Consider the following 18,531-nt stretch of genomic DNA (forward strand, 5'->3'; position numbering starts at 1 on the left):
TATTGATAGAAATGATTAAAATTAAAATTTATTTGAATTTAATATTATAATTTTATCAATATCCTCAAAAAAATCTGTTTTGGAACCAGAGAACTCAAATTCTAGCTTTCTCGTCTTTCACTAACATTTGGTTGATGGAATAGGAATAGAAAAATTGGAATATTATTTTTATTTTTTGTTTGGTTTATGGAATGGAATAGGGAATAGGAATACGTATTTACATTTTGCCTCTAAAATGAGCTTATACTCATTCCAAAAAATTGTTTTTATTGGAATAGCCATTCCTATTCCCAATATTACATGCATATTCTCCATTCTTATGCTCGTGGCCAAACGGGCCCTAAGTGGATGCAAAATTGAGGGGGAAATTGTTGATTGGTTAGCCACCCAAATTGATCAGAATTATCGATTTGAGCATTATAAGTTGATTGAGCGAATTCCTTTATGGCTTACGAGATTGATCAATATGCACAATCTCAATATGGCGAATTCCATTATGGCTTCGGGGTAACAATCTGAGTGGTCCCTTGCTTCTAGCCATGTTCCATTCTCATGGACTTAGCATATGAATAAATTCATAGCTTATCTATGGAGAGAGCTTCTAGTGAAGCTCAATTAGAATGAGATCCAACTCAAGTATAAAGAAGCTTGGGTAACCATCTAAGAGGAAAATGCTTCCCAATTATGGATCGCCAAAAAAACACTCATTCAAGAGTTAAAAGAAGCGGCTTGAAAAGGAGGAAGAAGAAGGCAAATTGTGCAATGAATTAATAGCATTTCTTACTGATAAATCTTCATGAGGTTTTAGCGGCCAAAGATATTTAATATAACAAAACTTCAGATATAACACGGTGGTACTTAATTCAGTTATTATAAACATGATAGGCTTTGTTATCTACCTCTTCAGAGAAGCACTGTAGAGGCAGTAGACTTCTTGGCCATGGGCAAACACTACCAAAAAACAATCCAGATAATCTCCATCTAGAAAGTCATTGGGAATTATTGAAATTACAAAATAGTCACATATATATAGTCATTGTTCTACTAGAAACCTATTGCCACTGTTAAACGGTGTCCAACTCAAAACAAGATAGAAAACATCACATTACAACATCAAGAATCGATCTGATCCCCAAATAGTAATTATAAACTTTAGATACGCACTCTGCCTAAATCACATACAATCAACCTAAGTAGCTTAGCGAGTTTTTTCCCTAATGTTGGTGATTAATTCAAACTAACAGCTCATTACATATGTTGGTGATTAATTCAAACTAACAGTGCATATTCCTCTAAATCTTACCTTCTAGTTTGGATGGTGAAACTGAACTATTTCCATACTGTATTATGTTAGTTGGAGATAAAACTTACATGTGTCAGTTATTGCTGGGTATTTGACCATGATTTCTTATTCTATGGAGTGATTGGTTTTGCATAAATGATCACATTTTGTAATTGATACACAATGAATGAATAATAGAATTTCATCATTAACTAGCTCTGTTTTTTTTTCTTTTTCTATAATTTTCTGCTTTTATCTTTCAACAAGATTATTCTTTAAATTTCAGAGTTGGTATGAGTAGAAAATTCTACAATGTTCTCAATCCCTATCTCAAAGGCATCTGTTGCTTGGACTTCACACTGGACCCCATCAAGTTCTCTCCTGAACCTATCCTTAGAGCTTGCATAAAGCATCTTGTTATGGACCTTAGAAGTATCAGGAGACTTGCCACATATGAAAACAAGCATAGATTATCAGTGAATACTTAAAACTATCATGAGCACTATATAGATTAGCTGTATACATTCATTTTGTCATTGATAATAACTCGCCATGCAATAAAAAATATTTTTCTCATCTGACAATTTTCCTCGGTTACAAAGTCAAAATCATAAACTGCATATCTGCACTCTTTTTCAGGAAGAGCAGCAGTAAAATCATCATAAGTCTAACCAGGGTTACTGAGCTTGTCGACTGTAATCATGTTTAGCTTGTCATCAATCTTGAATGTGATAAAATGATGAGTTCTCTTGCTTTTCAGCTCCAGAAACTTGAGCTTGCATTCACTATCCACCGCAATTCCAGATGATGCATTGGCCTATGATCATGAATAATGCCATTGACAGCTTCTTAATAAATCAAGATCCAATTGAATGGGATGATAATTAAAACAATATCATAGAACATCATTCTTCTAGTTTTAATATACAATTGACTGTGGTGATCATAGTTCAAAAAACCCAGGCTCCACAAGAACTCAGAAAGCCAAATAAAATTAAAAAAACTCAAATTAGACAAAAGTTTTTTATCACAAATTCGTAGATCAATTTTAGATTAAAAAAAGAACTCAATTCACATCATAGTATCATATGATTATAAATTAATTATGTCATGATATTTTACATCTCGGTAATAAATGACCCCAAAACATTTTTTTGCTATAATAATCCAGAGCATGCCCCATTAAGATGGTTGTCCCCAGTTGGTTCATGGTGTTGGAATATTTAATGCATAACAGACGACGAGCAGAACAGACAGAAAACATAAATTTGGTAGGTGAGATTTTGAATTTGAACATTAAGGGGGAAAATGGAATGTGACAAAAGGAATGTTCATTCATTCATTCATTCAAGAGAGTTTGCAGATCAAGCAGATCAAAGAGAAGTTGCAGAGCTTAGCAGAGAAGGAAGAAGGAAAGGAGTTTGTGCCTGCAATTGCACGTGTTTCCCTTGTTCACTCTGTAAGTTTGTTGTTGTTTGGATGTGTCCTATTGAAGCAGTGATTGCTCCAGGCACCATTATATGCAGCCATTAGAGTTGCAGGTTTAAAAGTTTATTAAAGTTTGAAGTATTATCAATTTAGGGTTGTTTTAGGGTTTTCTAGTTGAAGCCGAATGCTCCCAGATTTTTGTAATAGTTTAATGAAAGATTGAATAGAAAGCAAGCAACATACTTAATCTATTGTTCTTCATCTTCTATTCATTGCATTTGACAAGTTTGGTTGAAAGGTTAAAGCTTTGGTTTTCTAGTTTTAATGGTGAAAGCATTCACGTTGAAATATTTCCTAAGTTATAATTTTTAAGTTTGAAACAGAAAACTCGGCATCCTCTTTCTCAGTTGGTGCCGAGCATTTCCTATGTGTGTGCTGAGATTTTCTTGTGCCGAGCATTTTTCTTCAAGTGTTGAGCTCCTCTTTGTGTCAAGCTCACTTGGCACCTGCTGCCTATCACTCGGCATCTGTTGGTGTTGAGCAAAATTTCCACTCGGCACATTCACGTGCCGAGAAAAATTGGCACTCGGCAATTGTGAGTGCTGAGTAAAATTTTTAGGTTTAGGTTTGAGTTGTGAGTTAAATTTAATTTGTATTTCTCACATGGTATCAGAGCTTTGAGGCCCCACATCCACAGTGAGTTAGGGCATTTTTTTTCTTGGGGTATTTGACATGGCAGCAGCTAGCATCCTTTAATGGACAAAATTATGATATATGGGCAAAGAAGATGAAAACCATAATGGTTGCAAATGATTTGTGGGAGTTTGTGGTCAATGGATTCAATGATGTGACTAATCCAACTCAGTATGTTGCCCTCACAAATGCACAAAAGACTCATTTGAAAGAGTCAAGGAGGAAAGATGCTAAGGCATTAAGCCTTATTGAAGCAGCAATGACAAAGACGGTATTCCCAAATATTGCAGCAGCAAATTATGCAAAGGAAGCATGGGATATTCTTGAGATGAACTTCAAGGGGACTGATAAAGTTCGTATAGTAAAGCTATAGAACATCAGGAGGGAATTTGAGAACCTTCAGATGAAGGAAAATGAATCAATTGCAGACTTCAGTTCAAGGACCTCCAATGTGATTAACCAACTGAAGTCAAATGGAGAAGACTATCAAGAGCAGAGGATAGTGGAAAAGATATTAAGGAGTTTACCTCATAAATATGACAATTTGGTCATGACCATAGAAGAGGCAAAAGACCTCACTATTTTGACAATGGATGAGTTGATGGGTTCTCTTCAAACCCATGAGCATAGGATCAATAGATCTACATCTTCCACTTCCCAAGAGAAAGCACTCAAGGCTCAATCAAATCCAAGAGGAAGGGGGAGAGGAAGAAATGGCTCAGGCAGAAACTCCAAAGGTAGAGGCTGAGGTAATGGAGGACAAAGGAATGCTACAGCGGAAAGCTCAGGAAGAGCAGATGGAGCAAGTAGCTCAAAAAATACTTCAAGAGGAGGTAAGAAAAACTACAACTCAAATAAGAGTAATGTAGAATGCTACTACTATCATAAATCTAGGAATTATGCAAATGAATGTTGGAAGAAGCAGAATGATCAGTCCGGACAAGAAAATGTGCCTGATGTGAACATGGGAAGTGGACCCAATGTTGCTACCTTCATCATGTGTAATGTTGGTGAAGAAGGAAGCCCTGAGGTTTGGTACCTTGACAGTGGATGTAGCAACCACATGAGTGGCAATGAAACCTTGTTTTCATTTATTGACAAGAGTTTCAAATCAGAAATTAAGATGGGTAACAATGGAACCCTACCAGTTGTGGGAAAAGGATCTATTATGGTCTGCACCAAGAAAGGTGAGAAGTGGGAAATACAAAATGTGTATTTCACCCCCGGTATGAAGCACAATTTGATGAGCATTGGTCAACTCATTCAAAATGGATACAAAGTGCTGATGGAGAATGACACCTGTGTCATTCATGAAAAGGATGGAAGCAAGAACTTACTTGCAGCAGTTCAAATGACAAAGAAAAAAATGTTTCCCTTGAGGATAGAGACATGTTTCTCATCTCAAGTTTGTGTTGCACCTCACACACAATCAGCTCTAAGGAGTGTGATTGAAGACCCTTCACAGTTGCGGCATCTTAGGTATGGTCATCTTGGCTATGCTAGTTTAAATTTATTATCAAATAAAAGAATGGTAGATGGTTTGCCACGTATAGGAAATTCATGTGACAAGTGTGAGACTTATATTTTGGGTAAGCAACATAGGCTTCCCTTTAATTCTAGAAATTCTAGGAGGGCTAGATTTCCATTAGAGTTAGTGCATACCGACTTAGTCGGTCCTATGCAAGTTACTTCCATTGGGGGGAGTACTTATTTTATGACATTCATTGATGATTTCAGTCGTAGGACATGGGTGTATTTCTTAAAGAATAAATCTAAAGCATTTGATAAATTTGTAGAATTTAAAGCCCAAGCTAAAAGAGAATGTGGACACTATATCAAGGTCCTAAGATCAAATAGAGGAGGGGAGTATACCTCCAATTCTTTTGTAATTTTTTGCAGGAAACATGGCATAAAGAAAGATCTCACAGCCAGCTATACACCACAGCAGAATGGAGTGGCTGAAAGAAAGAACAGGACCATTGTTGAAATGACAAGGAGCATGATGAAAGAGAAAGCTCTCCCAATTAAATTTTGGGGAGAGGCTATGGCAACAGCAGTTTACCTAATTAATAGGTGTCCTACAAAGGTAGTCCGTGACAAAATTCCAATGGAAGCATGGTCACAAAGAAGATGGACAGCTGAACACCTAAGAGTGTTTGGATGTGTTGCATATGCACATGTGCCTAAAGAGCAAAGGCAAAAATTTAATGATAAAGGTGTGAAGTGCATCTTCATAGGGTATAGCCCAGAAACAAAGGCATACAGATTGTATGACCCATTGAACAACAAGATGATGCTTTCAAGAGATGTGGAATTTCTTAAAAATCATTCTTGGTATGGTTCAATTGATGAGTCACCAAGCACTTCTAGTAAAGTGTCAATTATGAGTGAAGAGGATGCTAATGAACAGCAAGAAGAAGGATAAAATAGAAGAAAAAGCAAGCAGGTTTAGTCATTGCCAAGTTTCTCTAGGCATGATCGAGTGTCAGTGCCGAGTACCAGTGAAGACCGAGCTAGTCGACAATGCAGTAGTAGTGAAGATTCTAATCCCGCACTCTCCTCCCTATTACCAAGAAAGACCAAGAGTCTTAGGGAGATATACCAAGATGAAAGGTATGAAGATTATGATGAGAGTGTTAATTTTGTATTATTTTCTCATAGTGATCCAATATATTTTGAAGAAGCAATCAAAGAGAAGAAATGGTGTAAAGCCATGGATGAGGAAATAGATGCCATAGAAATAAATGAGACATGGGAGCTAACTGAATTTCCTCCCAAGAAGCAAGTGATTGGAGTGAAATGGGTCTATAAGACCAAATGCAATGCTGAAGGCAAGATTGATAGGCATAAGGCAAGGCTGGTAGTCAAGGGCTACAAAAAGAACTATGGAAGAGACTATGATGAGACATATGCCCCTATTGCAAGAATGGAAACCGTGCGTGTTGTCATAGCAATTGCAGCTCAACACAAGTGGAAGGTATTTCAAATGGATGTGAAGTCCACCTTCCTAAATAATGTATTGAAAGAAGAAGTTTATGTGGAGCAGCCACCTGGTTATGAAGTTGTAGGTGAAGAGAAAAAAGTATATAGGTTGAAGAGAGCTCTTTATGGGCTCAAGCAAGCTCCATGGGCATGGTACAGTAGGATTGACTCATATTTGATGAGCAATGGATTTAGCAAAAGCAATGGTGAGCCCACTCTTTACATCAAGGCAGCAAATGGTAATGTATTGATTGTTGTCTTGTATGTAGATGACTTGATTTTTACTGGTAATGATAAGGCTCTAATTGGTGAGTTCAAAGAGGCCATGAAAAGTGAATTTGAAATGACAGACCTAGGTCTCTTGAAATACTTTCTAGGCATAGAAGTAAAACAAATGCATGATGGCATTTTCATCTCTCAAGAAAAATATGCAGGCCAGATCTTGGAGAGATTTAAAATGTAGAATAGTAAGGTAGCCCCCACACCAACAGCAATAGGTCTAAAATTGAGCAAGGAAGACTCTAGCAAGAGAGTGGATCCAACACTATACAAGAGTATGGTTGGAAGTTTAATGTACTTGACTGCAACTCAGCCAGACCTAATGTATGGAGTAAGTCTGATTTCTAGATTTATGAAAACCCCAAAGGATTCCCACTGGCAAGCGGGAAAGAGGATCCTAAGGTATGTGAAAGGTACCAAGGGATTTGGAATTTTATATACTACAAATGATGATTTCAAGTTGGTTGGTTACACTGATAGTGATTGGGCTGAAAGTTTAGATGATAGGAAGAGCACTTCCAGATACATGTTTCATATGGGATCGGGTGCAATTTCATGGTCATCCAAGAAGCAACCTATTGTTGCTCAATCTACAGCAAAGGTTGAATACATTGCAGCAAATGCAGCAGCATGTCAAGCTATTTGGTTGAGGAGGATCTTGACAGATTTGAATGAAAGGCAAGAGGATGGAACCACAATTTATCGTGACAACATCTCATCAATTGCATTGTCCAAAAATTCAGTCTTCCATGGGAGAAGCAAGCATATTGAGATCAGATATCACTTCATCAGAGAGTTGGTGGAGAATGGGGATATCAAGATGAATTTTTGCAAGTCAGAGTAGCAGCTAGAAGACATTTTCACAAAGCCATTAGGCATTGGATCTTTTGTACACCTAAGAGAGTGTCTTGGTGTAGTTGATTTGGATCAGTTGTGATCCTTGTTTATTTGGCTCAGGACAAAGGGGGGAGTGTTGGAATATTTAATGCAGCGTTGATGTTTACCCCTAGAGCCAAACGCCCACCTACTACCTGACGACCAGCAAAACAGACAGAAAACATAAATTTGGTAGGTGATATTTTGAATTTGAACATTAAGGGGGAAAATGGAATGTGACAAAAAGAATGTTCATTCATTCATTCATTCAAGAGAGTTTGCAGATCAAGCAGATCATAGAGAAGTTGCAGAGCTGAGCTGAGAAGGAAAAAGGAAAGAAGTTTGTGCCTGCAGTTGCACATGTTTCCCTTGTTCACTCTATAATTTTGTTGTTTTTTGGATGTGTCCTATTGAAGCAGTGATTGCTCCAGGCACCATTGTATGCAGCCATTAGAGTTGCAGGTTTAAAAGTTTATTAAAGTTTGAAGTATTATCAATTTAGGGTTGTTTTAGGGTTTTCTGGTTGAAGCCGAATGCTCCAAGATTTTTGTAATAGTTTAATGAAAGATTGAATAGAAAGCAAGCAGCATACTTAATCTATTGTTCTTCATCTTCTATTCATTGCATTTGACAAGTTTGGTTGAAAGGTTAAAGCTTTGGCTTTCCAGTTTTAATGGTGAAAGCATTCACGTTGAAATATTTCCTAAGTTATAATTTTTAAGTTTGAAATAGAACACTCAGCATCCTCTTTCTCAGTTGGTGTTGAGCATTTCCTGTGTATGTGTCAAGATTTTCTTGTGCCGAGCATTTTTCTTCAAGTGTCGAGCTCCTCTTTGTGCCGAGCTCACTTAGCACCTGCTGCCTGTCACTCTGCATCTATTGGTGCCGAGAAAATTTCCACTCGGCACATTCACATGCTGAGCAAAACTGGCACTCGGCAATTGTGAGTGTCGAGTAAAATTTTTAGGTTTAGGTTTGAGTTGTGAGTTAAATTTAATTTGTATTTCTCACACATGGGGCAGCCCCCTGGCAGTGACCAGGCCTTCCAAAACCATACAAATCCTCATTGTACATGCTTGAATGTGCAAAAAAAAAATAGCTAAGACACTCAAAAATGTGGTTGTATTAAAATAATTAAATCACTCTAAAGGGGGGCAAAAAAAAATTTTAATCAATGGCTAACAAAATTGAATTTGGCCACATGAGTTATTGATAAGTTCTTAAATTCTCAGTAGATTTAGCCACAAAAAAATCTCCATTAACTCATAGTCAAATTTGTCCACGAGTTATTCTGAAGGAGAGTTATTCTACAAAGATACTCACAGGCACTGCAAGTAACTCGCAGATCAATAGGATGTGAAATTTTGTATTTTTTTAAATCCATATAGAGAACTCTATAAACCAGGCAGAGTAATCCATTAAACTATAAATAAACCAAAATTTTAAAAATGCAAACACTGTAGATATAAAACAAAATATAAAAGATTTTTATTTCTATTTCCTATTTAGATTGGATTCGAGAAATAAGTAATTCTAGCCTACTTGACACTCAAATAAGTCAGCATGATGTAGATTCGTTTAATTAGAAAATCATACACAATGCAAACTATAATTTCATTAACATCATTTTTATTTAGTACTATGATCAACCAGAAAATTAATCATGCATTTTGGCAGGGCCATCAAAATCCATTCCCATATAAGTTACATATATATCACAACTTCTAGTACATTGAGCCAAAAATAGAAATCCCAAATGAGATAGGGAAAACTCAGAATCCTGGTCAAACATATGTGAACTAAGTTTGTTCATTGAAATTAAAATAGAGTGAAATATCACAAAGTCCACACATATGTGAAACTTCGAGTATTCATTCAAATTAAAAGACAAATCAAATCGAGGAAGATAATAAATAAATAAAGATCATGTTTGGGATAACATCAGATGTATCACTAAATATCAAATACACTAGCAATTCAAAGTGATAAAATCCAACAATAGTGAAAAAGGGAAGATGATTAAAAGCTATGATATCCATAAATCCAACTAGTCATATCATCAGAGAAAAAAGCACCACGCATTGTTAGCAGGAAAGATATTAAATGTTGAATTGAAGTACCAACCTGGAATTGATAAACATGTGTGCTTGACTAAGCAATTCTGGTGACAACTCTCTGAAAGCCGCCAAAGATGCAGTAGAAAATATGTCTGGTTTAGGAATATCTGGTTTCTACTATGTCAGTTTAAAATTGAAAAAGTGGTGGTTTAACCATGAGACAGGTTTTGAATCCTCTGTACGCTTGAGCTTTAGAGACATGTTTTCATGCTTGGCACAAGTCACGGATCCTCACTTACCCAGTTGTTCATTGGTTTCTCATCCGTCTCTGCACTTTGTGGCTTGAACCAAAAAAAATTTAATGACAAACCATTTATTGGCAATTGGAAACCATTTATCGGCAAGGATTATGCAGCGTGAGACAAATTCTGACTGGAGGTAACTCTAGAAGGAAAGCCTATCGGCTAAAAAATTTTAATATTAATGTCTTATTTTTACTTCTTGTGGGAATGATTTAAAATTTGATTAATTATTTAAATCTTCCAAAATATTTTAGTCCAAGTTATGAGAGGAAAAAGCTTAATTCATATTTAAGATGTTCTAAAAATAAATTACTTGCTTCTTACCTTAAAATGTTATATTAGCAAGTTATGTTTCCTAATTGTGTTTTAAAGTTGGAAAAGATTGTAAATTTGGTATACATTGATAAAAGCTATAAGTATGTGATTTTTATTGTATTTTCCAACTTAGTGTTTGGAATTCTTATTTTAGAGGTACACTCTGGCCTAACATTATGAAAGCTTTATAATAAATATTTTTGTCAATATTCTAATATTTTAAGGAGTATTATGTTTGGCGAATATATGATTTGCAAGGAATTATTATTTGGGAGGGCTTAATATTTTCCTTTTTAATAAAAGTTTTCTTCAATACTAATTTATATATTCAAATCCTAATAGTCTCAATCATCTATAGGGATATTAGCCATTAATTACAAAGCTATGAACGATTACAGGTGAGAATATATTTTTGAAGGACATCTAATTATGTTATTTCATGTGCAGGATGTGTGATTAACCTAAAAGTTCACATGGTAAGAAGAATTATTCATCAAACAACTAATGGGCATCAATGTACTCAAATAAAAACATTTGAGAATAAAGCCAAGTGAGATTAAAGAAGTATTATCAAAGATCTATTTCATGCCAAAGGACACAATCATTCAAGATAGTATCGGACAATAATTATGTGATCGGTTGCATTTTAGGTTTTAGTTAGGAAGCATTGTGATGATTTGAAGCTTGTTTGTATCCTTTGGATTTCAATAAAGGATACCAAGATCATTCTCATTGGAGAGATTCACATAGAGCTAAATATTAAAAATTAAAGATACTGGATGGATGCTTATAGCATTTTGAACAAATCTCAATTGTAATTCTTTTTTGAATCAATCAAATGATGTAGTTTCTTGTCCAAAATTGGAAATTGATTTTATTGAAAATAGCATGCTATATTGTCCTCTTGGATAGAGAACTATTGTTTGAAGGATTGAACTTCATGAATGCTCTTGATATCATGTATTTTCATAGTGTGTTATGGTATCTGTCTAATTGGTCTCCTTTAGTTGCAGTTATATTCATTTAGATTTAAACTAATTGGTCTCTACCCAATAGTTGATGGTCCAGCCAGCCATCTCCATAAGTGTCTGATGATAATTTCTTGCAGTATTAACTCCATTTGCCCAATCCGATCTAGGGACTTGTCTTCATTGATTCATTTAAAATTGTAGTTGCATGCTAATGTGGTTCTTTACTTTTCTCATCTGCATATCATTCCTCCATTTTCATCCTCATCTCCAATCAATATTTAAAATAATTTCCTAAACATTCAAGGCATTCAATTTTACATTTGATTTCTCCTTGAGAAAGTTCTTGCCCACTCAAAAGTATCAATTTCAAGTCTTCATTAGTGATTTTATCCTCTATAAGAGTAGAGATAAAAGGTACAACCACCTAGGTCTGGAAAATCCTAAAGTGCAGAGGTTGAGTAATTGCAATTCAACCTTCTTTGTTGACCAAAATAGTGTTGATTTCTCAACATCAAGCAGACAAGGCTTGCAGGTTTTCACCCAACAATTTTGTGCACCAACACATTGTTTTGTTCTCTTTTATGTTTAATATATTTGGTGGTGTAAAATGAGTTTCTAAAAAATTTATTAGTCTTAATGCATTTAAGAACCCCAAAAACATGCATAGACTAGATTTAATACATTTGAACTTAGCTCCAGCAGTAATACATTTAATATAATAAGCACCATATTGAATTACAAATTCCTAATTTAGAAAACTAATAAAAAACCATTGGGCCAAAGCTATCAAATTCAAGCAAATTTACCAGATAACCATTAATTTTGGTCATGATACTATAAAATTTGAGCCTTTATTATGGAAATTGTATTACATTTGTAATGACTAGTTCAAAATTGGCATCTCGATATAATAATATTATGCATTACACTTATGAGCTTGATGACTGTGTACCTATAAAAAGAGGAACTATATATCCACTAGGCTCAAAATTTGAGGAAGGAGCTACCTAGCATAGGGTTCCTAGAGAAAGAAAACTTTGACCTGGATATCAATTGTATATACATAGAGGAAGAGATATATATACAAACCATACTTTGAGAACTAGGAAATCTAAGTGTAGGTGCTAAGATTGCTAATTTACAGAGGTTATAAAGAGTACAACCAGAACATATTAGTGTCTATAGATTTAAGAGATAATCCTCAAACTAAAACCATATTTTATCATAAGAGCTTTAGATGTACTAGATAACAGCAAAAATACAAAGGCCCTTACTGGTGATTCAGTTTGTTGACGATGATGTCCTCATTGAATTCTGAATCTTTATCTATAATATACTACCATGTCGCTTCCCTGCTGTTGGTCTAATTTTTCGCATGACGAAATTTCCCTTGCCTAGGTGCAAAAATCAAATTGAATCCATCATTGGTGGATAGAGCTTCTAGTTTGGTCTTCCAAATTTTTGTTTGCCTTTTTGAAAATTTTGTAAACCTTGTGTCTCATTCCTTTTGAAAGCTTGGGTGTGAAGTCCTTTTCAACTTTCATGAATATTTTGTTTTCATAAAAGAATTCCCACACCCCTAAGCTATTGTCTCTCACCATCTGATTCTGAAAAAATCTATGGCTATTGCTACTTTGCTATGATGGGTTGTGCATTTCTTTATGTATAGTGAGGTAGTGAACGATGAGAAACTAAAGAACGGTGCCAAAAAATGAAATGCAGTAGTCAAAAAATATGCTGCGGCCGGATTTTTAGTCACATGTGTTTTTGTCAAAATGGTCAGAACAAGAAAAGAAACCCAGTAAAAAGGTGGGCACAAGATAGCACAAGAATATTATTTTTTCCAATGATTTGCCACTTAGCTAATCAACAAAACTAAGCATCTCACTGTTAGCGATATAGTGAGTGGCTGAAGAATGTATTACACGGTGATTGTCAAATTTCCTGATGGTCATTAAGAGTTCCAAGTGGCATAATAAATGATGATATCATTGCTCTATCAAGATCACGAAGTGGCTAATTGTAGTGTGACATGCTTGTACTTTCTAGCGTCAAGTTTGGTTAAATCACTAGAGCTCGCTACTTTTCTAATCAAAAAATATAGGCATCTCGCCATTAGCAATATAGCGAGTAGTCGTGAAATGAGCATATGGTGAAACCCAAGCAATGTGGAGAGATGACTGGGATTAAAATATTATTTTTCTTTCGCCAGTTGTGCAGAATTTATCACGTCATCAATCTTCTAGACCCACCTCCCATTCATAAAATGCAGGAGGAATTTTGATCGTCAGATCAAGCTAAGATCAACGATTCTCGCTATCTCACATAAAAAAGATGTGCATGGTTTACTCCATGCGAGATAGCGAATATGGGACCCACCTCATCTTAAGATGTTCGTGTAGTTTCTTTACCCTTGGATTGATCTCAAATCAACGACTATCACTATCTCTTTATGAAGAGTTGCTCACAGGATATGTACAATGAGATAGCAAATATGGGCCCCACCAATGTTCTTCTAAGCAATCTAGTTGCATGTCATCCACATGATCAAGATCAAATCAACGACTGTCGCTACTTCACAATCAGCAAGGTGCTTTTTCTTTATGTATAGCAAGGTAGCAACCTGTCAACATGTGTCCTCAGTTGCCAATGGATCAAGACAAGGATGCCATCAGGGAAGGAGCTCTATACGTGGTTAGTTCTCATTGGATTGATAGGCCAACTTGTCAAATGGAATGCCAGTCATGTTTTCTTCACATCCCTTGATCATAGGATTTTTAAAAGATCTATGACATAGATTTAAACGAAGAAGGTGTTGCCACTATGTATATTAATTAGACATGAAGGCTTCACATGTGAGAAAAATAGAGTATAACACAGAAGATTTCCTTATTTTCACCTTACACGAATAAAGATTTTGAGCCTTTTCTAAGAAGAAGCAATTATTGAGAACATCATGCTAAAGTTGGTGAGATTGTGAAGCAGCTTGTTCATAGAGAAATTGCAGAAGTACAGAAAGGAACAAGAATGAAATTCAAATAAGTAATTACACTGTTATCTCTGTAGGTGTTTTTAGTTCTGCAAATCATAAGCAAGGATGCCTCCAAAGAAGGAATTTTCAAGTCAGGAAAATTATTTGGATAGAAATGTACATGATGATTTTCTTGAATTGCTTCTTGAGTATACTGTTGAGATAGCACAGGTTAAGAAATTGACCTCATTAAACCCTAGGTTGAGGATAGCAGATGGATTGTTTGATAAAGGAAACTAGGTTTGGGATGCTCATACCTCACAAACTAGTTTAAGTTTGTTCAAGAAATGCTTTTTAGAAAGAAAATTGTTTGCCCCACATGCCAATATATAGAATTTTGATCTAGGAAAGCTAGTGGTCCCCAGTGTTTTTATGGATTATGATCTCCTTGAAGCCATGGAAAAAAGCTATGATCAAGCCACTAGGGTAGTAAGGAGAACAAATCATGAAATTCTAATCACCATCCACCCAGAAGAGATTAGAGAACTTTTTCATTTGGGACCTCTCACTAGGTATCATGTGCCTATTAATCTAAATGATTGAAAAAAGGAATATGTGTCTAAGAAGGACGTAGTTAGACAAGGTGCACTAAAGGACCATATTGGAAAAATTGGAACCCTACCAGCAATAACATTATCATTAATGAACCTTTTAAGAAAGCATACTTCAATGCCAGGGCAGTCGAGATATATAGGACCCTATGTAGAGTTTTTAGAGAGGATGAAGAAGACTTTATGCCTATGAGTTTCATGTTAATGATTATTGAAATCTTTTCTTTTGATGTAGAAATAATATTCGATTTTGCTTCTTACTTAGCCATTGAGATTCATAATGGATTGGTTGGGATTGCTAAGGGCAAGGTGGAGAAGGTTTGGGGCCACTACTCTCTGTTGATACACATGTTTCTATTTAAAGAGGTGACATCCTTTGTTAAAGAAATGGTTTTGAATAGAAAACAAGAAGGGGAAGCATTTCCCATTCAATTGTGGAGTGCAAACATGACTAGTGAAGCAGAAAATGCCAATTTTGTTAGATTTGATAGGTATTTTGCCTCCAAGCTAAGATGCCTTGTATTGATTGATAATCCAAGGATTCCTAAGGCACTGATGCACCTTGTTAGGCCTATGGATAGACCCCATAATTTGAAAGTTTCACACAATTAGGGAGACATCATCCCATATTCAATTTCAACTGTTATCAAAAATTATGGGTTCAAAGGAACACTCCATGTGCTACCTTACCAGGTGCTTTTAAAAGTAGGAGTAGCTGAATTCTTGTGGTAGTTGGGAGGAGTAGAAGAAGCTTTTTTGCATAAGAGGGGGATGGGATCAATTTTTCCCACTTTCACAATAGCCCACCAGTTTGTAATAACCAAGGAAGGGTGGGCTTTCCTTTACAAGTTTTTGGATTAGTATCAGATGGTTGTCTCTCACCCTCGTTTCTGTGATATAAAGGGTTTCTACCATTTGGCTCTTAAACATAGGATCAAGCTTGGTCCATTTGAACATGAATTTTATTTTCTTGGAGACATAATAAGGAATGAGTACTCTCTCTAGGAGCAAGAGACAAAGAAAGAAAAATGGAAAGTCTACTCAAAAGTTTTGAGTTTTATTAATTTTTTTGATAAAGATTACAACCCCCTAAGTAACGCTATAACTACTACAGATAAAATTAACAAGCTTATGAATACATTCCCTAAAATAATGGAGGCAATGAATGAGAAGAAGCAATATTTCATTAATTCTGCTCCAGATAAGGCAAGAGAAATAATGAGGAGATTGGGTTTCACTCCCAATATAGGAGCAAGTCCATTATTTGTTCAAAGGAGGCTAGGATATAATGTCATTCAGAACTAGACCCTATTTTGGAATAGGCCAGTCAAAAAATTTTGTCTAATGATACTTTTGTAAAGTCTAGGGCTTTCTATCAATTTGCTTGGAGGGCAAATATGAACAATTTTGATGAGAGATGTAAGAATTTGCAAACAGAGCATCCAGAAATGGATGAAGCCTCCATTCAATCTCAAATAAAGGAACAAATGATTCAAGAGTTCCAAAATATAATCCCCGAAGAGGGGAAATAGATGGTAAAAGTTGTAAATATTTTATTATTGCCCAATGGGGACATTGCTGATGCATTAATTTTCAATTTTGTGTCAAATAATTTGGGATTGCAAGATCCAAATAAAAAAGAGTTCTTGGGAACTACATTTAGTGTCATGTGGTCACTAAGAAGAGGATCCAAGGTTGTTCCATCATAGCTTGATGATTCAGGACTAACAGGGAATATCATTGTAAGGAGATTTGCTGACACCTCGCATGTACAAGTAGCCCATATGAATGTGGATTATTCTCAATTTACCTTAGCTAATGTAGAAAGGGAGAAAAAGGAAATAATTGAGTCGTAGAGCAAGTATGAGGCAGTTGTGGATACCTATAATAAAGAGGTAAAGAGGAGAATTGAACTTGAGAACAAGTTATTGGGGAGGTCCACAAGGCAAAGAATAACATACCCTCACCCCCTAGTTGAACCTTTCAAATCCACTCCCCTCATAGAAGTACCATATACACCCCAAAGACTGGAGTACTACATAGCAGAGGATTTTGAGGAAGAGAAAAGTAAGCTATGGGCATTACATGTGGAGTTGGAGTCAAGATATGAAGATAAATTGAGGAAAGCTCTTACATACTTGGCTAATAAAATTGAGTGGCCATTATTTTATGACCAGTTGAATAGGGTAGTAAATATTTGGAATGAATTAAAAGAAAATGATGAGGTTTTAAAGCCTATTGTGAACAAATGGGGAAAGAAATAGAGGAAGAGAGAGGTGACCTTCTTGTGTTACTCTGTTATAAGGTCATCACACAATATGATTGAGAAAAGATATGATATGGTTGTTAATCTCCCAGAGCTTGATGAAAAGAGAATTCATTTACAGAAAATAATTATTGGTTATTTAGATAAATATAAAAGCCAAAAGTTTAGCCTATTCCCTCATACCCTAGATAGAAAAAATAAATTGAAAAGTAAGGATGAATGGACCAAGCAGTTAGATGATTTATTTTGTCTCAGAATGAACAAAGTTATCAATGAAAAAGGGCATGCATGGTGGGTTACAACTACTGAGGAAATGAAAAAGGTTCAACTATTTTTTGATTCTTTGAAACAAGAATTCATTAATATTGATAATAAGGCAGAGTTTGTTATCCAAAAGAAACAAGATATTCTATAGTTTGATTAGCCAGATGACTCACTATTTGACAAGTGGATGGTAGAAATAGCCCCTAATGAATAGTTCGAGGAAGTTGAAACTGATAGTGATAGGGTGCAAGGTGATGAGATCCAAATCATTGACACTGTCACTACACAAGGCCCATAGGAGGAAGAAGATAAGAATGATCAGTCAATTTCAATTGTAGGCCTAGACCCAAGGGATGCTAACACAATTGAAGAAGAGGAAAAGGAAGAAGTTACTCCCATAGTACAAGACAAAGATGGTGAAAACCCATGAGTGGAGGATAACCTACAATCATCAGAGAAAACTTCATCATTGGCTAGCTTAGCAGTTGCATATATGGAGGAATTAGAATAGTACCCAGATCAACAACATCAGAGGATGTAACAAAAAGGGACCCACCAAAAGGAATTTTGATTTAGAAATCTTTCTGTTACTCACCTTTTGTCATTTTGTGATAGGTGTATGTAAATACCTCTTGTCAAAGACACCTATCAAATCCCTTAGCCTGAAGCTTCTTACATCTCGCATTATATAAGTGAGATTCCAGGGCTGAGAAGAGGGTTGATTTCTAATGCTTTTAGTCATACTTATTTTATTTTTTATCTAAGTAATTTGAACAAGCTTTATGATGTATTTTCTCTGTAAGTTTATGGGAATACATTAATACAGAATGATCTTTGTGTTTCTTCCTATGGTCATTCTAAGTTTACTGCAAAGTGTATACAATTTTCAAAGAAAATGACTACAAATTATGAGTTGTTCCCATATCAGTTCTTTCTAAATTTTGTCTCCTTTTGGTTACTTAGTTATCTTGATGTTGTATGAGTAAAACTTGTGCAATTGAATGCAATCCTTTAGGTTGTATATCTTTTCATCACTTCTATTAGTTCAATGAATTGAGTAAATGCTTTGATGAATTTGATAAGGTTACTATAGTAATGAGAATGATGTTGTGAATGATGGATTCCAATAAGAATTACTGATAATATTTGTTGTAATGCAACAAATTAGATCTATAGATCTATAGTGGACTCTGAACCCTATTGGATTAGGCACTCATCAAATTGATTCAATTGG

The 18,531-nt window shown here is 35.4% G+C and overlaps 1 pseudogene; it reads right to left on the reverse strand.

Moving 5' to 3' along the window:
• Positions 1-1,557: 1,557 nt before the first annotated feature.
• Positions 1,558-18,531, reverse strand: part of LOC149536956 (actin-depolymerizing factor 7-like) — a 60,686-nt pseudogene continuing 43,712 nt past the window's right edge.

The sequence above is a fragment of the Cupressus sempervirens genome, chromosome 10, assembly GCF_028749045.1.
Source record: "Cupressus sempervirens isolate cs-2001-9-10 chromosome 10, ASM2874904v1, whole genome shotgun sequence".
Lineage (NCBI taxonomy): Eukaryota > Viridiplantae > Streptophyta > Pinopsida > Cupressales > Cupressaceae > Cupressus > Cupressus sempervirens.